The 21,863-nt window shown below is 41.3% G+C and overlaps 1 long non-coding RNA gene across 2 annotated transcripts; it reads left to right on the forward strand.

Annotated features, from left to right (window-relative positions):
* The first annotated feature begins 248 nt into the window (after positions 1-248).
* LOC122302281 lies at positions 249-2,059 on the forward strand. 2 transcript variants are annotated; one of them, XR_006240429.1, is made up of 3 exons: positions 249-1,249; positions 1,363-1,461; positions 1,927-2,059. It is a non-coding gene; the product is annotated as an uncharacterized LOC122302281 (long non-coding RNA). The 2 variants fall into 2 exon arrangements; XR_006240430.1 differs by having other exon boundaries at positions 1,363-1,472; positions 1,927-2,034.
* The last annotated feature ends 19,804 nt before the right edge of the window (positions 2,060-21,863 follow it).

Below are 21,863 nucleotides of genomic sequence, written 5' to 3' on the forward strand. Positions count from 1 at the left end.
TATTCACGATGTTAGCTATTAAAATGTACAAGGCAAAATGCTACTCTAAGAATTTTTGACTTCTGTTCTCTGCTGCTGTCATTGTAGTGAACTAGTTTAGACTATTGAAAGCACATGAATTGCTATAGTCACCATCTTCCTTGATCAAAAGGGAAGTGTGCCTTACTCATTATTGTCCTTATTTATATGCATTACAATAGTGAACTGATGCCACCAGCTAGATTTGCCACTCACGTTTGGCATTCCTAAATGAGATCGATAGTTAGAGATTTTTTTTTTTTTTATGTACAAGATTATCATATAGGGTGGATTTGCCCTATCTGATAATCTTGTTAATATGGGACTGCAGTGCATATGCAGTCTAATGGCTTTTAATTTTATGTTTCGTTTTCAACTGATTGTATATTAATAATCTGCTTCATCTGGTCCCAGTAGTCTGTATATGAACCTCTGTTTTCTGTCTCAGCGGCTAATGGCTATATTGAAACCAAACCACTAGGCTTATGTTGCTAGATAGGTGTTCTTGATGAAAGCAGCCTACCATGAAATTCATTAACAGAACATAACTCTAATATACTTGTACTTCAAAGTCTGAGCATAACTTAGTGTTAGTTAGAATGTTAATTTCCAACCAGGGCTGGGATATTTATTATGATAAATTTGCAGTAATGACAAGGCGTGACTAGAATTTACTATGTCATTTTGGCTCAATTTATTTACACATGGTGATTCCAGACCCATCTCCTTCAATGAAGAATAGTAGGGCATATATTCGTCTGTCGGAGGAGAATGCACGAAACAAGACTGAGGCAGAAATGTACAAGGCAAAACTAGACTCCATGCTGGGTGATATTGCAGAGTTGAGAAGGAATTTCTCAGAGCATGAGAAGCTCTTAATGAGCTATCGGAACACTGACTTAGAGGGTGGTAGTGAGGCTCATAGAGAGACTCACAGAGATGATTAGTTTTCTACGTGACATTGGGAAGTCTTTTTTGTGGATGGCTAACATTTGGGAATTATGATTTTTGTGGAGGGCCAGTTTGACATGGCCATTTTTGGGTGGAATGTATCACAATTTGTTAGCCTGTAGATATGTGTTGGCCATGGACTTATGTTATACAGTTTTTTTTTTTTTTTTGGTAATGTATGGTTGAATCTAGTTAGGGTGGATATGAGTTAACGACTGCTGCAACAAAACTAAGATACTGGGTCATGTTTTTTGATGGGTTGTTACTAAGAGAATGAAGGGTAAGTACTGAAATAGATTTGCTTTATGATGGATGAACATTAATTTCGGATTATGTTTTCAGTCTGCAAATACTTAATCATAAATGCTGATAAAACTCATTTGAAAAATACAGGTTAGCAGAATGAGAAGACTGAAATCAGTGCTACATGGATGGAGGATGTTGGTTGCAGTGACCACGATTTCATGATAAAGCAGCTTACCAGGGAAATAGGTACTTTCTAGGTGTGTATTTCTTCAATAGTATCAATAGAGTTGGGTTTTTATTGGATGCATATTGGATGTGGCAGATTTTGATTGGGCTCCTCCTTTTGGGATTTGGGATACTTAGTTACAATCTAAAGGCTATAGATTGTAATTCAACTATAGCAAACACTTTAAATTAGCAGCCAACCTCCTAGGAATTTGCAATAGCATGGACTACAGAAAGTTAGGTATATAGTAATAATTCCATGTGAATACAAGAATACAACATGATGGCATTTTCCTTCCAAGCCTACCAACGTTGGGATGTGTGGTTTTAAAATGTATACTAGACAATATGTTATTGTTTTGGCTGTTTATGTAGAAGATTGCTGGTACCAATTAGTATAAAGGCAAGCTACCATTTAATGACCTTTAGATCAAAGGTACTGAATTCTGTTCTTTGCTGACATAGTTCTTATTGTCTAATTATCAGGTCATCATTTACCAACATGCTGTGTGGAATCAGGGACTGGAATCAAACACCTGTCAAACAGAGATCTTCAGCAAGAAGCCATACACAATTTTTTTATTAAACTGTCATATATGGACCTCTTGGTTATCATTGATGCTAAAGAATTTGTGAATATGTGTTTGGTCCTAACTTAATGTAAGGGTATTTGATTTGCAAACATATATACGGTTCATGGCCTTTAACTGTTATTTTTAATATAGTGAGTTGGAAGATGCATTATATATATATAATGCTGCCTCATCCCAGTAGTCCAAGGATTATATAATCGATTTCACCGGATGTCATTGCTGGGAGACCATTGTTGTATAGTACGCCTCATGAAAACTAGTAGCGTTGGTGAGGAAACCAGAGGGGATTGCATTACAATTTAGTTTATTGCAGTACATGCATGGTGGCAAACGTAGATTTCCCGACAACAAAATGGCAAAAAGTTCTGTGGGTAAAATGCATCATGCCACCACGTCAATGATGGTGAGAAATCAGATTGGAACTCAGGATATTTTAAGTAATGGCCACCAAATAGAATCATGCTATATCTTCGATTTCTCACGTCGACTTATGGTAGCTAAAGTCGACGTGAAATTGTACCATGATAATGCCGCGTGAAGTTGTGGTGGCAAATTCCGATTTCCCCACCAAAAAATCCATCTGGGGCATTCACATTGTCACCCTATACATGATGGCAAAACACGTATTGTCACAAGACCAGAACAATTTGTGAGAATTAGTAGCCATGGACATTATACAAATTGCCACCAGACGGTATAAAGGTAAAACTAATTTTTGTCACGTCTACGACAACTGCCTAATAAATTTTTGCAACCACATTGCTCATCTCTAATATTTAGTTCCAACCATGACATCCGGTGTCGTATAACTTATTATGACAAGTATTGAGGTTAATAACATTAACTAAGTACCAGACCTGGTCATCCCAGAAATTATGAACTCACAACACTTAGAGTGGCTAATAACTTTATACGACTAACACTGCCACCAGATCGCTAATGGCTAAGAAATATTACGGACTGTGAGTGTGGTGAGAAAGGAGGTATCTTTCACCATTTCTGCTGAGTTGTTCATCGAGTTTGCCACGGAGGGCCGATGTTTTTGACACCACCTGAATCGGTGACTAAAAGGGGTTTTTCCCACCAACTAATTGTATTGGTGGTTAATGTAGTATTGTCCATGAATTATATGCCACCAACGTGTCACCAGCGAAAATGGTGACAAAAAATAGGGTTGCCACAAAGCATATGGTTTTAATCACGAAAGTGCTTCACGGAAAAAACCAGTATTTGTTGTAGTGAAAATATATGAGAATTAGCCAATCAATATGGAAAGGAAGACTTCTAGGATGTGTCTATAGGGATTGAGGGAAATGAAAATGGAACAAGAAACTTGCAAGAATGAGAAAAGAAAGTTTCGAGTGAATTATGGTCTCAGGTTAATAGAACATACAAGAAATCACGAGATAAAGATGAGAAAGAGAAGAAGGATGTGGATATTAATAAGATGGAGATCATGAAGGGTTCATATGATGGGAAAAAGTAATATTTTCATCCTATATATTAGGAGGGCTTTAAGGGAATTTTGACCCAACCCAGGACTTATGGAGAGGCAGATAAGTCCTTAGAGGAAGGCCCATTAGCCCACTTGATAAGCAAGCCTTCTTTGACTGGAGGTAGAAAATGGAAAAGAGTCAAGAAAGATTCTAACTCTCAAATTATGCCTAAGACACTTACACAGAAGGACGAGAGAGATGTGGAGACAAATGATGAAGCCAATGAGGCTCATATGGGGAGAGACCACAAATAGAAAAAGTTGGAGGCTTTGGATGTTGAAGACAACCTTGTTAAATCAGTGGAGGCTAGGTACCAAACCTATTGGAAGTAGTGAAAATCTTAAATTGAAATTCTTGTAGGCTTATAAACCCACAGTAAGGATGCTACATTCACCCCTCGGGATGGGGTTGCCCGCTTCCAACACCCCACCCTTGCATGGGTGGCAGAGGGTTTTTGCGCCCCAAAATCCACCATCACATCTCGAAGGCGGGGATCCCCATCCATGTGCCAGAGTGTGGGGTCAGACCACTAGTCTGTTCGTCCTCCTATCCACCGCCCACCACGACAGTCACAACTGGAAAAAGATTTCTAAGAAAATAGAAAACTATAATAAAATACACAAAAAGTCCACAATAAAATATAAATTCACAACACAATAAAAAATAAAAATAAAAACATAAATTAGTAAAAACTTGTAGCAAACCCATAGACATGGGCCCACAGGGGCTATGAGAGGGAAAGTCTAAGACGAAAAGGACGAGGAGGAAGAGAAGAGAACGTGGGTCATGCTATCACGGTGACTACAAGAGGGAGAGAGAATCTGAGACTTCATCACCGTATGAGAGGAAGGAGAGAGAGGGGGAAGAGAGACTGCTAGGGACAAGGGGAATTAGTTTTAACTTAACCACCCCCCCCCCCACCCCAAAAATGATGTTGTTTCATCATTTCACGTAAAAATAAATAAATTCATTACTAAAACAACATCGTTTTGGTAACGAATTATATACATATACATTTGGGATGGACTTAAGCCCGGCCTGGGGGTGTGAGGCTTGTGCCCAAGCTGTCCCTCACCCTTATTGAGTAGTTTTGGGGAGGGCAAGGTTACTTGCACTACTCAGGCGGGGCCAGGGCAGTGGACACAGGGAGGCAAGGGGCGATTCCCCACTACCCACAGGGAATTTGAGTGCTTTGTGACCTAGTCAGGAAGTTCTCGATATTTTGTTTCTACAAGTGACAAATCTTTAGGCATATAAAATGGAGATGTTGAAACTTAGTTTGGGTTTTGATTGCTATGTCAGTGGATTGTGAAGTGAGGAGTGTAGGTTTAACTCTATTGTGAAAAAAGATACTACTTTGACTTTACAAAGTTTCTAGAAATATCATATTGATGCTCTTGTTAAGGAGGGTGGGGTTCATATCAATGAGTGACTGGAATTTATGGGCATCATGAAATTGCAAAAAGGTGTGAAACTTGGAGGCTTATTCAAAATCTGAAAGGGAATGCGGATTAGGCTTGACTTGTGTTTGGAGATTTCAATGAAAGATTAGGGAGGCATGAGAAGTGAAGAGGAAGGGTAAGAACTAAAGGCTAGATGAATGATTTCAAATCACTCATGGATTAATGTGAATTGCAAGATTTAGGCTTTGGAGGAGTCAAATACACTTGTTAGAATACGAGGGAGGTAGGGGATGGTATGAGTGAGAGACTAGACAGATTTTTAGCCAAATTCAATGTGGCTTGATTTGTTCCCACAAGCAACTATTACACATAGTACAACAACTCATTCAGATCACTTATTGATCATCTTAAGCATGTAGGGAGATGATTAGTAGAAGAAGAGGCAAAAACTATTCCGTTTTGAGGCAATATGGGTTGAAGCAAAGGACTCTGAGCAAGTCATTGTAGAATCTTGGCGAAATGTAGTGGAACAGGCTGATAAGGAGGTTATCGCTTTGATATCCAGATGTAGCAGGGATGTGGAAGAGTAGAATAGGGGCAAGTTTGGGCATGTTAACAAGAAAATCCAAGTGCATAGAATGAGACTAAAGCATCTTCAAGACAATGATCCTCTATGTCTAAAGATTGAAGAACGACAATGTGCTCGAAACAAGATACAATTTTGGCTGGAAAGAGAGGAAATAATGTAGAGACAACAATCCAAAGCATTATGATTGAGGATAGGGGATCATAATATGAAGTTCTTCCATGTTAAAGCATCACACAGGAGGAGAAAGAACAAGATCCTTAGAGTGAAGGATAATCAGGGTGTCTGATAGGAAGGAGAGGATATAGATAAGGTAGTGGCTGATTATTTCATCATATCGTCTGAAGTTTCTAGGGATATGGTAGTCTTGGAAGATATTCTAATCAAGCTAATATAAGAAATGAATAATGACCTCTCCAAAACTTTCTGTGAAGATGAGGTAAACGAGGCCTTGTTCCAAATGAAACCAACCAAAGTCTCTAGATCAGATGAAATGGTGCCATTATTCTATCAAAGATATTGACATATAGTGGGTAAGTCATAGTAGTGTTACGTACCCTCCATAGTGGTAAGTTCTTGAGCTCAATAAATCATACTTTTATTTCTTTAAGCCTAAAGAAGACCAACCGCGAGAAAGTGGTAGAATATAGACCTATAAGTCTATGTAATGTCATGTTTAAGTTGATTTAAAAGGTGCTAGCAAACAGATTGAAGAAAATCCTCTCAACAATTATTTCTGAATCTCAAATTGCCTTTGTACAAGGGAGACTTATCATTGATAATCTCCTTGTAGCTTATAAGATGATTCACTTTTTTACAATATAAGATGGTGGAAAGGCAGGATAAATGTCTTTGAAACTGGATATGAGCAAGACATATGATAGAACTGAGAGATTCCTTGAAAAAGTGATGAAGAGATTGGGGTTTTAGTCAAAGTGGATAAACAATGTAATGATGTGTGTGAAGTTTGTTACTTTCCACGTGTTTATCAATGGTGAGCCAAAAGGACCATCAACACCAACAAAAGGATTGAGGCAGAGTGATCCTTTGTCCCCGTACTTGTTCTTGCCGTGTACAAAAGGATTGATAACCCTAGGGCTACACACCAATGTATCGGTATCGATTTTAGTGCAAAACTGAGACCCCACCAGTGTGGGAGAATGCTGCTTAGAACCAGTTGAAATTGGTCGACTGTGGGAGAGAACCAATCCCATCAGTCTCGACGTGCGTAGGCATGGTCTTCGGTCTGCTGTCAGCATCTTTATGACGGAGGGATGCCACAGAGAAGAAGAACGACATCTTTGTGATGGAGGGTTGTAGAGGATTCAAACACGACGTGAGGAAGAAGACGATGAGAGGAAGAAGAAGAACAGAGGGTTATTAACGGTGCAAATGGTGTCATTCTATATGTTTTATTTTTTAACCTCCAGGCCCCAAAATGATGTTGTTTCACTCATTTAAGTGAAACAAAGCCATTTTGTATACATATATTAAAAAAAAATCAGATGGGATCGGCCAGTTCAATAGTTTCCTAGGGGTTCAAACTAGCACTGAACTTCTAATATCGATTTTCTCATTTATTCTCTCGCCTGCTGACCAATCCCTTGCCGGTTCCATGCTCTGGTGGCTGGTTTGATCGGTTTCCAGCCAGTTCTGGTAGTTCATGTAAAACCCTAGATAGCCCTCTTAAAGAAAGCTGAGGTAAGAAAAATTATAATAGGAATCAAAGTGTGCAGGGATGCTCCAATAGCAAACCATTTGTTATTTGATTATGAGAGTGCACTTTTATGCAAAGTAAACCATAAAGAAAATACGAAGGTTCTCCAGTTACTTGACAAGTAGGAGAAGGTTTCAGGGAAGAGGATTAATAGAGAGAAAACCTCATTGGTATTTAGTAGAAATGTAGGCAATGAAACACAAAAGGAAATTCTACAATTTTGGGGGGTTCAACAAGTCCAAAAGTATGAAAAATACCTAGGATTACCTCCTATGGTAGGCAAAGCAAAGAAAAAGCATTCTCAGATATTAAACATAAAGTTTGGTCAAAACTCCAAGGGTGGAAGGAGAAAGTGCTTCACAGAGGGGAAGAGGGATGCTCATTAAAACATAACCCAAAACATCCCTACTTATTCTATGAGCTGCTTGAAGCTACCAAGAAACTTGTGCAAAGAACTTGAAATCATTATGTCAAGATTTTGGTGGGGCAAAAGGAACAAGAAAGGAAAATACATTGGCTCAGTTGGGATAAAATGTGCAAGTCAAAACATGTAAGAGGCATGGGGTTTAAAGAGCTGATCAAAACTTTTAATATGGCCTTACTTGCTAAGCAAGGCTGGTGGATCATGTAAGAGGAAACCATATTGTTACACAGAATCTTTAAGGCAAAGTACTTTCCGAAGGTACATTTCCTAGCCTCATCTTTAGGAAATAACCCATCCTATGTTTGACGAAGTATATGGGAGCCAAAACATGAGCTGGCTAAAGTGGATAGTGGGGAATGGAAAATCTATTGATATCTAGAAAGACAATTGGATCCTTGTACACAGGAACTTGGAGCATGATAGAATTGGGGCAGTTGAAGGGAAAGTAGAGAAAAAAGTGAGAAATCTCATCGATCAAGATACAAGATGGTGGAGTTTTGAGAAGGTTAGAACACTTTTTTTTGTTTTTCAAACAAGATAAACTTTCATTGACTAAACACACTGTTACAAAACTCTAGTTGAACAACATGTCTAATACAACTTGGTATCTCCTCAAGATCATAGAGATCACACTCATTCAATAGGACATTCTTGGCAAGCATGTGTGCTGCCATGTTCGAATCCCTTTCAGTGAGCCTAAAACTCCAAGCGACAAAATCTTGTAAAAGGTGGTTTGAATACTCAATGATGAGGCCCCTTGGCTCCAGTCAGTAATTGAATTCTGCATTCTTTCCACCACTTGGATTGAGTCCCCCTCAAAGATGATGGAGTGGAAACCAGCATCTTTATAGAACAACACTGCCATCATCATGGCATAAGCCTCAGCAATGAATGGGGACAATTTGTATCGCCTTCTTGCTTAGAGGGTACCAAGGGCTTGGCCATTAGAGTCCTTGATAATTGCACCTATACCCATGATGCCTAGAGATTGATTTATTGCAGCATCCCAATTCAGCTTGTATGTCCCCTCAGGCGATGGTTGCCATCGTTGGTTTCCAGAGGAGTCATCAGCTTTTCCATTTGTATTCTTCTGTTTTGTGGTTTTGTAGCAGTTTAAGCCATCCAATGCTTTATACAACACTGCATTTGGGTGTCTAAGTTCCTTCCTATGCACATACTCGTTCCTTCAAGAACATCAGGGGCCTTGGTAATCTTTGAGAACATTTTTACAACATGATCATAATTGTACTTTTTCCACCATTTTATATAGACTTGGCAGGCCTAGAACATAATGTTTTTGAGAGAAGGATAGGGTTTAATGACATATTACCACTTCATGATCCAATTTAATTTGGTTTTAAGAAAGAAAAAGAGAAGTGATGGACAGTGTGATAATGAAGGTGGATAATCGTTCTGTAATGTAAAAGCTTGAAGACTCTCCTAGAGAGGTGGAGGAAGAATGAGAGATTTTGGTGCAAACTGATTCCACCATAATAGGAACCACCGGGGCAGAGGTTTAATTTCCTATAATTTATCAAAATGGAGAAACTAGGAATGTCGCAAATTCTTGTTTTGTCGTAAGAATGTTTTGTTCTATGCTTGCTGATAATCATAGTAATCAAAATAAGGAGGATCATATGCCCGAGAAAATCTTTTTGTCAAATATGGGCTTTTTCCCCACTGTTCTAGAGTAAGAACCTGTTTAATGGTAACTTTGTGGAATGCAATAATCGGAGTAGCAGGTGGAGAAGGTTGAGATTGTAGAGAACAAGGGATTTCAGAAATAAAAATAGAATATGTGTCTACTAAAATAAATTCATAAAAGTTCTGGGTCTTGGTAATGTTTTTGGGAACATAATGTCAATCTGGTAATAGAAAAGCCTCAAGTAATTTTTGAGGTTCAGATAAATGCTATAATTTTGATTCAATAGGAAAGACTGGATGCCAATGGGTTTTGAAGATAATAGGAATTGTAGAGGACTGAGATAATGGTAGAAGATTAATAATTTTAGAATGAGAAGAACCAGAAGAAGAAATAGCTTTTAAGTATGTGGGTAATTTTGGAGAGGATAATGGTAAAAATGGATTATAAGGTGGCCTAATGTTTTGTGGTAATGTCCCTAATATTGTATAGGGTTTTGGTGTGACGGAAGGACAGGGTGAAGAATAAGGAGGAGAAGGTGGTTTGGCATAGGAGGATTTGGATTTCACTCTGGACTTTAAGGAAGACATGATTTTCCCTGTAAGAATTATCGGGATAGAAAATCAGGAAGAGAATTAGAATATCCTTTAATATGCTCTGTGATGACCCGCTTTCGCGTGTATTTTCGCTGAAGGGTTGTTTTTATTTTAATTAATATATTAGTTTATTTATTTTAATTTATTGCATTTTAAAATTTTTTTTAATTTATTTGATGTTGTGTTTTATTTATTTTAGTCGTTTTACGGTTTTTAATCTCGTTTCGACGGATTTGTTTTGTTTTGTTTTCCCGGAGTGAGGATTAGACCTCATCTTTTTCCTACATCTCTTTTTCCCTTTTTCCTTTTTCCTTTTCTTTTTGTTTTCTCTTTTCTTTTTCTTCTTTCTTTTTCTTTTTCTTTCTTTTCTTTTTCTTCTTTTTTTTTTTCTTTCCTCCCCGCGTCGACCCCGTCTCTCTCTCTCTCTCCTCTCCCACGCCGTTGCAGCCCAACCCCCCGACCCACCACCGTCCGGCCGCCGTGCGGCACACCGCCCCCACCAGTCGAACCCCCTCCCTCCGGCGCACCTCCCCACCAAACCTCAGCCCCATCCGGCCAGCCGTTTGGCCGGAAAACGCCATCAAAGCCCCCACGGTTTCTGCCTCGATCCGCCGCCGTCGCTCCACCTCCGGCCACTATTTCTTCACCACTTCATCACCGGTCCCTTGCCGTCCTAACCCACCCATTTTCGGCCTCCAATAGTCACCGGAATAGCTCCCACGAGCTAGCTTTCCATTTTGGGAAATTCGGCCATCAACCTCCATTTCCGCCGCCACCCACGGCCAACCACCACTTTCAATAGCTTCATAATCATCCTTAGACCATTCCCTATCAATCCCAAGCCTTGGTTTGTCCTCGTTCAAAAGTGGGTATTTTACAACCCACGGCCACAGTGAATTTTCACTGTTACGTTACTTTTTCTCCGCCGTTTGCAACGCCGCAAGCTTTCTAAAAATACCATATAGCACTGTAAGTATTTTCCAAACCCTATTTTCAGATAAAAAAATATATTGCTCACTCAATAATTTTATCTGCTGGTTGGTTGATTCCGCACTGAGTCTGAGGAGTTCGGGGGTCGGATGGATGGAGGACGGAGTTGCTTGTTTTATTGAATTATGTTATAGCATTTTTTGTGCATTGTTATAGCATTTACATGGTGCATGCACGTGTGTTTTTGTTTAATTGTGAAAAGCCTATTTATTGGCGTAAGTGGACTTACGGGTGCGTGTGTATCATGACCCCAAGCCGGGATGGGGTATTATCTCGGTGGAGCTCCTCTGGTCACTCGAGAGCGGAATAAACTGAGTGATGTCCCCTGGGTTGTCGCTGGGCGACGACGGGAGCGGGGGCTAGGGGGTGCTTGGCTACGAACGCGCCGGGCGTAGAACCGGGCATCGCTCTACGCACTGGCTCCGTGGCCCTTCGCTGGCGAGGGCTAGAGGATGCTTGTCTACGAACACACGGGGCGTGGAACTGGGCATCGCTCGTTAGGTGTCACATGCGTGGTGGTACTCTGCGGTGTAGCACTGGAGCCAGGGTGTGCGGATGACCCCTAGGGGAGGTTATGGTGCATACGGGTTAAAATGGATTATGGTTTGAGATGATAAAGGCCAAATGTGACTTTTGGCGTGATATTTGGAAAGGATATGTTTTTGGGTCAAATGAGATTTTTGGCGTGCGTGGTAAAAATATGATTTTATGGGTTTTACGCATTGACATCACTTTATGCATGTTGTTTGAGTTCTATGTGTTTTTATCTGGTGGTGTTTGGGTTTTACTTACCTGCCGTACCATTTTTGGTTCTGTAGATTTTGGTGCAGGATTCGAGGATGAGGAGGAGGAGGCTGAGCCTGACGATGCGGTTCCGCCGGGTTGCTGATGTTATGCTTTATAGTTTGGTTTAAAACTATATTCGTGTTTTGTAATATTTTATTTATTTATGTTTTAAATAGCTTGTATTACGTTAAGAAAAATTTTGGTACTTAATTATATGACTTTCGTTATCCGCTGCGTGTTTCTTCATGCACATATGTTGCTTTTGCACACACTTGGCACTCGTCGATAGGGTGGTGACCCGGGTTGTCATCATCCGAACGTCTCGATTTCCCCGTATCCGTGCGTGGGGATTTGGGGGCGTCACAGGTGGTATCAGAGCGGTTTGGCTCTGGGTAAAACCACATGTCCCGTAGGTAGTACCAGAATGTTTTTTTTTAAAAGTTGTGTTTTAAAATTTATGTTAAGTAAAGTTATTTAAGTTGTTTTATTTGTTTATTTGCTTTATTTGTTTGAGCTTGTTTGTTTGTTTTTATTTATTTAGTTATATTTTTGCAAGTTGGTTTCTTTTGTTTTCTGTGATGTGGTGTTGGTCTGTGGTTCTGTTTTTGTTTGTTGTTGGTTTTATTTGTTTTTGTTTTCTGAAAGGGGATCAAAGGTTGTGGTGACAGGAAAAAAATGGGGAGACCAAGAAAATCTACTCAGGAGCCACGGGGCAATACCTCAAGAGATGACTCCATAGCCGAAGCAATACGGCAGATGACAGAGTTCATGCAGCAGAATATTAGGCCATAACAGACAGGGCCTTGGCCACAACAAGGAGGACCTTGGCCACCACAAGGGGGTCCCTGGCCACAACAAGGAGGGCCTTGTCCACAGCAATGAGGGTTTTGGCCACAACCAGGGGGTCCTTGGCCACATCAGGGAGGGTCTTGGATGTACCCAGGAGGGTCCAGTAGCATGGTGCAAGCCGGATGCACCTATGAGTGCTTCCTGGCGCATAGAACCCCACACTTCACTGGAAAAGAGAATCCACTCCAAGCTGAAAAATGGATCAAAGACCTGGAAAGAACATTTGAGGTGTGTGGATGCACCGAGGCGCAACAGGTACTCTACACCAGCTATCTGTTGCAATGTACCGCGTCTGATTGGTGGGATACCAAGAGGGTGATGCTAGAATCAGAATTGGGATCTTTCGCTACTGTGACCTGGCAGCACTTCAAGAAAGAATTTAATGACCGCTTCTTTTCCGCAGCGGTAAGGAAGCAAAAGGCAAGAGAGTTCTCAAATCTGGTCCAAGGGGGCGCGACAGTGGAACAGTACGGCCGGAGATTCATAGAACTTGGGCGATTTGCTCCCCACCTTATCGCCACAGAGGAGATGCAAGCTGATCGTTTTCAGGAGGAACTACGCCCTGATATACGCCATATGGTGGTCAGCCATCGGATATCCACTTTTCAGGAATTAGTGGATGTGGCCACCCTTGTGGAGTGAGAAAATAATCTGAGTATGGGCTCCCCTCCAGGACATAAGAGGCAGAGTTTTTCTGGTGAAGGAAGCAGCTCGGGTTCGCCTCAAAAATTTGTTCAGCGGACGGGAACTCGACCTCAAACGTCCTCAGGTGTTCGTATGGGAGGACGGGTGCCAATTTATGGAGCATGTAATAGAGCTCATGAGGGCGAGTGTCGGATGAGTAGTGGACCCCAGTGTTACCGGTGCGGCCAAGTGGGACATATTGCTTGGGAGTGCCCCGTCAGAGTTCAAGGAAGCCGTGGAGGTAGACACGGTGGAAGAACCAATCCGAGACAAGTAGTGCAAGCCCGGGTTTATGCTGTCACACCCAGAGAGGTGGATGATGAGGCACCAGCGACCCATGATGCTGGAGTAATTACAGGTATGGATTAATTTAACTTTAAGTTGGATTTAATTTTTGGTTTCTCCTTTGCTTTTTGGATTTCATGGGTTAATGTGTTTGGTTCAGGAAGAGTTCGTTTGTATGAGTTTTATGCTTGCACTTTGTTTGATTCCGGTGTGTAGCAGTCATTTGTATCTTCTACTTTTGCTCGGGTGTGTAATTTGGTCACGGAACTATTGCCGAAGTCTATGGTAGTGGCTCTACCCGTTGGTGAAATGGTGTGGTGTTCCAAGGTTTCTTTGGGATGCCCGTTAAATTTTATGGGAAGGTTCTTGGATGCTGATTTGGTGGTATTTAAGCTGTTGGGTTTTGATATCATCCTCGGGATGGATTGGCTATACCGATATTCTGCGAGTATTAATTGCAGAAGTCAGATAATTAGCTTTCAGCTTCCAGATGGTGATTGTCTGGAATTTGCAGGGAGTAAATTGAAAGAAAAGCCGGTAATTATATCGGCAATTCAAGCAAGAAGGGAGATTGCATGGGGAGCGGATGCATTCTTGGTTCAGATGGTGTCCACGCCGTCCGAGGAGAAGTCTTTGGCAGACATTCCAGTTGTGGAAGAATTTCCCGATGTGTTTGTGGATGACTTTCCCGGACTACCCCCTGTACGGGAAATGGAATTTGTTATAGACTTGGAACCTGGAGCGGCTCCTGCGCATAAAGCTCCTTATCGTATGGCACCGGCTGAATTAAAAGAGTTGAAGACTCAGTTGCAAGAGCTGGTAGAGAAGGGATTTATTCAGCCTAGTACTTCACCGTGGGGTGCACCAATTTTGTTTGTTAAAAAGAAAGATGGAACCCTCCGTATGTGCATAGATTATCGGGAATTGAATAAGGTGACCATAAAAAATAAATACCCTCTCCCGCGGATAGATGATTTATTTGATCAGCTTCAAGGAGCAGCCGTGTTCTCTAAAATTGATCTGAGGTCGGGATACTACCAGCTGAGGATCAAAGACAAGGATGTGCCTAAAACTGCCTTCAGGTCGAGGTATGGGCATTATGAATTTAAGGTGATGCCGTTTGGGTTAGCTAATGCCCCTGCTGCTTTCATGGATTTAATGAATCGAGTATTTCGACCTTATCTGGATTCCTTTGTGGTAGTATTCATCGATGATATTTTGATTTATTCCCGAGATGTTGAAGAGCACATGTATCATCTTCGTCTGGTACTTGGAAAATTGAGAGAACACCAGTTGTACGCCAAGCTCAGTAAGTGTGAATTCTGGTTGGAAGAAGTTAAATTTCTTGGGCATGTAATTTCCCGAGACGGAGTGGCTGTTGATCCTAGTAAGGTAGAAGCCATTTTGTCATGGCAGCGCCCGACTACAGTGCGCGAGATCCAGAGTTTCTTGGGACTCGCCGGATACTACTGAAGATTTGTGGAGGGTTTTGCTCGCCTATCCGGACCTCTCACAGCTTTGACTCGGAAGAATACAGAATTTGTTTGGTCAGATAAGTGTGAGAGAAGCTTCCAAGAATTAAAGAACAGGTTGACGACGGCACCAGTGTTAGCGCTCCCAGAACCGCATAAGCCATTCGTAGTCTTCAGTGATGCGTCTAAGTTTGGTTTGGGTTGTGTCCTTATGCAGGAAGGACGGGTTGTTGCCTATGCATCTCGTCAGCTAAAGGACCATGAGAAGAATTATCCGACGCACGATTTAGAATTGGCTGCGATTGTTTTTGCTCTCAAGATCTGGCGGCACTTCTTGTATGGGGGAGATTGCGAGGTATTTACTGATCACAAGAGCTTGAAGCATTTGTTTTCCCAGAAAAATCTGAACATGAGGCAGAGGCGGTGGCTAGAGCTAATCAGTGACTATCAGTGTGAGATCAAGTACCATCCGGGGAAAGCTAATATAGTTGCTGATGCTTTGAGCCGAAAGTCGCACTTGGAAGATGAAGCCGAGCCGTCAGAATTGGATTCGTTGCTTTGTGGGATGAGAAGGCTCCTTATTGAGAGTTCGCAGCAAGAAGAGATTTTATCTTCAGTTCTTGATATTTGGGTAACCGATTTTGAAGAATTGAAGACTCTTCAAAGGAAGGATCCGAAGCTACTGAATATCAGAAAAAGAGTCAGAAAATCTCGAGGGCTATTGCATTATAGCATGGATAAAGATGGGATACTTCGGTTCTGAGATCGCAGAGTGGTCCCTAAAGATTCAGAATTCAAAGAGCGGATCATGGCAGAAGCTCATGCGGCCCCTTATTCAGTTCATCTTGGCAGTACAAAGATGTATCGGGACTTGAAGAAAAATTACTGGTGGGATGGAATGAAGAAGGATATTGCCTTATATGTTGAGAAATGCCACACATGCCGTCAAGTGAAGGCCGAGCATCAAAGACCTGCATGTATGCTCCAACCCCTCCCTATTCCTGAGTGGAAGTGGGATGACATCATGATGGACTTTGTAGTGGGTTTGCCGAGAACGCCTAGTGGGAAAAATTCTGTTTGGGTGATTGTTGACTGGTTAACGAAAAGTGCTCATTTCCTCCCTGTTAATAACACCGACTCCTTGGGTAAGTTGACACGCTTGTACGTGAAAGAAATAGTGCGGCTGCACGGCATACCAAAGAGTATAGTGTCGGATCGAGACCCGAGGTTCACATCGCACTTCTGGAAGAGTTTGCAGGCAGCTTTGGGTACTAAGTTGAAGTTCAGTACTGCATATCACCCGTAGACAGACGGCCAATCAGAGCCCACCATTCAGACTCTTGAAGATATGTTGCGAGCATGTGTCATGGAATTTCAAGGGAGTTGGGAAAACCATTTGCCGCTCATCGAGTTTGCATATAATAATAGCTTCCATGCGACCATTCAGATGGCTCCCTATGAAGCTCTTTATGGGAGAAAGTGCAGGTCGCCCTTGTGTTGGGATGAAGTCGAGGAGAGTAGGATAATTGGACTCGAAATAATTCAAGAGATGCAAAGCCAAGTCCGGATCATCAGAGATAAAATGGCGGTAGCTCAGAGTCGCCAGAAAAGCTACGCTGATACCAGGAGGAGAGAGTTGTCTTTTGAAATTGGTGATTGGGTTTATCTCAAAGTCTCTCCCATGAGAAGTGTTAAGCGTTTTGGTAAGAAGAGGAAGTTGGATCCGAGGTATGTCGGCCCTTTTCAGATTCTGGAGAAGGTAGGGTCCGTTGCCTATAGAGTTGCTTTGCCAGGATATTTTGGGGATATTCACGATGTCTTCCACGTATCATCCCTGAAGAAGAGCTTTGGACAGCAAGAGCCACGCTTCCTCGACCTAGAGGGTATTCAGTTGCAACCGGATCTCACTTATGAAGTTGTTCCGTCTCAGATCATAGATTGGAAGAAGCAACAGTTGAGGTCCAAGACGATACCTTTGGTTAAGGTGGCGTGGGGAGATCCGTTAGCACAAGACTTCTCTTAGGAGCGAGTGGCGGACATGAGGGAACAGTACCCATACTTGTTTGAGTAATGAAGGTACGTATCTTAATCTTGGTCACAGGTGGTTTATGTGTTTTTATGTGGCTTCTTTAAGTTGGTGGTTGATCTTGCAAATTTCGAGGACGAAATTTGTTTTTAAGGGGGGGAGGATGTGATGACCCGCTTTCGCGTGTATTTTCGCTGAAGGGTTGTTTTTGTTTTAATTAATATATTAGTTTATTTATTTTAATTTATTGCATTTTAAAATTTGTTTTTAATTTATTTGATGTTGTGTTTTATTTATTTTAGTCGTTTTACAGTTTTTAATCTCGTTTCGGCGGATTTGTTTTGTTTTATTTTCCTGGAGTGAGGATCAGACCTCATCTCTTTCCTACATCTCTTTTTCCCTTTTTCCTTTTTCCTTTTCTTTTTCTTTTCTCTTTCTTTTTCTTTTTCTTTTTCTTTCTTTTCTTTTTCATCTTTTTTTTCTTTCCTCCCCGCGTTGACCCTGTCTCTCTCTCTCTCTCTCTCTCTCTCTCTCTCTCTCTCTCTCTCTCTCTCTCTCTCTCCTCTCCCACGCCGTTGCAGCCCAACCCCCCGACCCACCGCCGTCCGGCCGCCGTGCGGCACACCGCCCCCACCAAACCTCAGCCCCATCTGGCCAGCCGTTTGGCCGGAAAACACCATCAAAGCCCCCACGGTTTTTGCCTCAATCCGCCACCGTCGCTCTACCTCCGGCCACCATTTCTTCACCACTTCATCACCGGTCCCTTGCCGTCCTAACTCACCCATTTTCGGCCTCTAATAGTCACTAGAACAGCTCCCACGAGCTAGCTTTCCATTTTGGAAAATCCGGCCATCAACCTCCATTTCCGCTGCCACCCACGGCCAACCACCCCTTCCAATAGCTTCATAATCATCCTTAGACCATTCCCTATCAATCCCAAGCCCTGGTTTGTCCCCGTTCAAAAGTGGGTATTTTACAACCCACCGCCACAATGAATTTTCACTGTTACGTTACTTTTTCTCTGCCGTTTGCAACGCCGCAAGCTTTCTAAAAATACCATATAGCGCTGTAAGTATTTTCCAAACCCTATTTTCAGATAAAAAAATATATTGCTCATTCAATAATTTTATCTGCTGGTTGGTTGATTCCGGACTGAGTCCGAGGAGTTCGGGGGTCGGATGGATGGAGGTCGGAGTTGCTTGTTTTATTGAATTATGTTGGTTGATTATTTTTGTGCATTGTTATAGCATTTACATGGTGCATGCACGTGTATTTTTGTTTAATTGTGAAAAGCCTGTTTATTGGCGTAAGTGGACTTACGGGTGTTTGTGTATCACGACCCCAAGCCGGGATAGGGTATTATCTCAGTGGAGCTCCTCTGGTCACTCGGGAGCAGAATAAACTGAGTGATGTCCCCTGGGTTGTCGCTGGGCGACGACGGGAGCGGGGCCTAGGGGGTGCTTGGCTACGAACGCGTCGGGCGCAGAACCGGGCATCGCTCTACGCACCGACTCCGTGGCCCTTCGCCGGCGAGGGCTAGAGGATGCTTGGCTACGAACACGCAGGGCGTGGAACTGGGCATCGCTCGTTAGGTGTCACATGCGTGGTGGTACTCTGCGGTGTGGCACTGGAGCCAGGGTGTGCGGATGACCCCTAGGGGAGGTCATGGTGCATACGGGTTAAAATGGATTATGGTTTGAGATGATAAAGGCCAAATGTGACTTTTGGCGTGATATTTGGAAAGGATATGTTTTTGGGCCAAATGAGATTTTTGGCGTGCGTGGTAAAAATATGATTTTATGGGTTTTACGCATTGGCATCACTTCATGCATGTTGTTTGAGTTCTATGTGTTTTTATCTGGTGGTGTTTGGGTTTTACTTACCTGCGGTACCATTTTTGGTTCCGTAGATTTTGGTACAGGATTCGAGGATGAGGAGGAGGAGGCTGAGCCCGAGGATGCGGTTCCGTCGGGTTGCTGATGTTATGCTTTATAGTTTGGTTTAAAACTATATTCGTGTTTTGTAATATTTTATTTATGTATGTTTTAAACAGCTTCTATTACGTTAAGAAAAATTCTGGTACTTAGTTATATGACTTTCGTTATCCGCTGCGTATTTCTTCGTGCACATATGTTGCTTTTGCACACACTTGACACTCGTCGATAGGGTGGTGACCTGGGTTGTCATCATCCGGACGTCTCGATTTCCCCGTGTCCGTGCGTGGGGATTTGGGGGCGTCACATGCTCAATATCAAAATAAAAAATACTTAAAATAACTTGCCATCTTGCAAAAATTTGTTTAGTAGCTAAGTTTTTAATATCTTTAATTAAAACTTCCTTGACTGACTTACAATTAATTCTAAGTAAAAACTTTTGATTCAAAAGATCATTTTGAAATTTAGAAATGCATAATACAATTGCTAAAATTTCTTTTTTAATAGTACTATATATAATTTTTTTGAGCAGGATTCCAGTATCTTGAATGGAATCGAATAATCTATTCATTTCCATCTGATAATTTTTGTTTCAAAATTCCTCCATAACCAAGATCAGAGGTATCTGTTTCAACAATTTTAAAAGCATCAGGAGATGGGAGTCCTAAGCATGGTAATTTCTTAACATGAGCTTTTTTGTTTTTTTTTTTATAATATTTGTATGTTCCTCTGTCCATAGAGGTGGATTCTTTTTTAATTTTTTGAATAATGGTTTATATAAAGGCCTAAGTGCTTGATAAAAATCAGTAACATAATTTAGACTTCCTAAAAATCTTTATAATTGTTGCTTATCTTTTATTTCATGTGACACCCCGTTTTTATGTGTATTTTCACTGAAGGAATATTTTAATTTAATTAATATAATAGTTCTTTTATTTTAAATTATCGGATTTTAATTGGATTTTAATTGCTGTTTAATTTATTTTAACTTGTCTTTGGATTTAAAATTAAATAGTTTGTTTTTACTAGTTAATTATTATATTTTAGCTTTACGTTGTGTTTAAAATATTTTCTTAGTTTTATTGCTTTTAAACTTATTTTCGTTGGATCAGTTGTTGGACTCCAGAGGTGAGGATTGGACCTCATTTCTTTTCTTTTCTTTTTCTTTTTCCCTTTTTCCTTTTCTTTTCTTCTTTTCTTTCTTTTCTTCTTTTTTTCTTCTTCTTTTTCTTCCCATTTTCCCCCTCTCCCCGTGCGCAGCTCCTCTCTTTTCTCATTCCCGTCACCGCCACTTTGACCGCCCATTTTCTCCGCCGTCCGGCCACCGTTTAGTGCACCGCCACCACCATTCTCTTCCCCTTCCACCAGAGATAATCTCCACCAATTTTTAGAGCCATCGGACCAGCCGTTAGCCTTCGAGAGCCGCAGAAAGTCGCTGCACCTGCTCTATTTTTGCCCCTGTCGCCGGTTGCTTTTGCAGCCCAGAACCGCCGCTCGCCGGCGGCGTGGCCTACACCACCCACCCAGTTTTCTTCCCCTCTCACCGGTGAACATCCCCACCAAGTTTCACCTTCATCCGAGCCACCATTAGCCACCACGAGTGATGAAGCGCTAAAACTGCATGATTAAGTTACTTAAGTGAATAAATTGTTTAATAAAAAAATGATTTAAGTACTTAATTATGCAATAGATCACAATACTTGAGTCAATTGATAAATTCTGGTATTTTTGTGCTTAAAAAGATTTATAATACAATTATTTCACATGACAATAAATATTTCATTTTTTCCTCTCATAACAGGGGTAGTTTGGGCAATACACATATGCAGTGGACTCACAATGCACATTCATAGGTTCGATTCCCCCACTAGGAAATCTAAAAATATAAATTACATCTGTGTAGTGGAAAAGGCTGCCTATTATCGGGGTCCTTACCAAAAAAAAAAAAAAGTATGCGCCTTTCAAAGTGTAATTCCCTTGGTTGATTAACTAAATTGTGTGTAAATCTCTCAGTTGATACAAAATTCATATTAATCTATCTCCAGTGTTCTTAAACTCAACAAGTTATTTCATGGGATGTGATCCTCGAACTTCTTTGGAATTGTAGCTGGAAAACTCACCTTCGCATGAATTCATTTACTTTATTTGCTAGAGTCTAGCAAAAAGCTAGTTGGAGGGTGTGATGAAGCGCTAAAACTGCATGATTAAGTTACTTAAGTGAATAAATTGTTTAATAAAAAAATGATTTAAGTACTTAATTATGCAATAGATCATAATACTTGAGTCAATTGATAAATTCTGGTATTTTTGTGCTTAAAAAGATTTATAATACAATTACTTCACATGACAATAAATATTTCATTTTTTCCTCTCATAACAGGGGTAGTTTGGGCAATACACATATGCAGTGGACTCACAATGCACATGCACACATTCGGACCATGCAGTGGACTCACACAGCACACATGCAGAAAATGCAAACATGCAACAAACCAACACATGCAGACATGCAGCGGACAACACTCATACAAACACAACACACGCTGGAAAAATGCACACAAGCAGAAAAGTGCAAAAACCAGCAAAGTACTCGGACAGCACCAGCAGAACATTCACAGCACTTGCAGAAAAATCACATGTGCAGCAGCTACTACACCAAGCAGCAGAAGATCATTCGGACAGCACTCACACATGTAATGAACCTGCAGCAAGGAAAAGCACACAGCCACTCACACATGCAGTAAACATGCTGGAGTCCAGCATGTGGTTCGGACAGCACCAGCAGAACACTCACAGCACTTGCAGAAAAATCACATGTGCAGCAGCTACTACACCAAGCAGCAGAAGATCATTCGGACAGCACTCACACATGCAATGAACCTGCAGCAAGGAAAAGCACACAGCCACTCACACATGCAGTAAACATGCTGGAGTCCAGCA

The sequence above is a fragment of the Carya illinoinensis genome, chromosome 1 (genome assembly GCF_018687715.1).
Source record: "Carya illinoinensis cultivar Pawnee chromosome 1, C.illinoinensisPawnee_v1, whole genome shotgun sequence".
NCBI classification, from domain to species: Eukaryota; Viridiplantae; Streptophyta; class Magnoliopsida; order Fagales; family Juglandaceae; genus Carya; species Carya illinoinensis.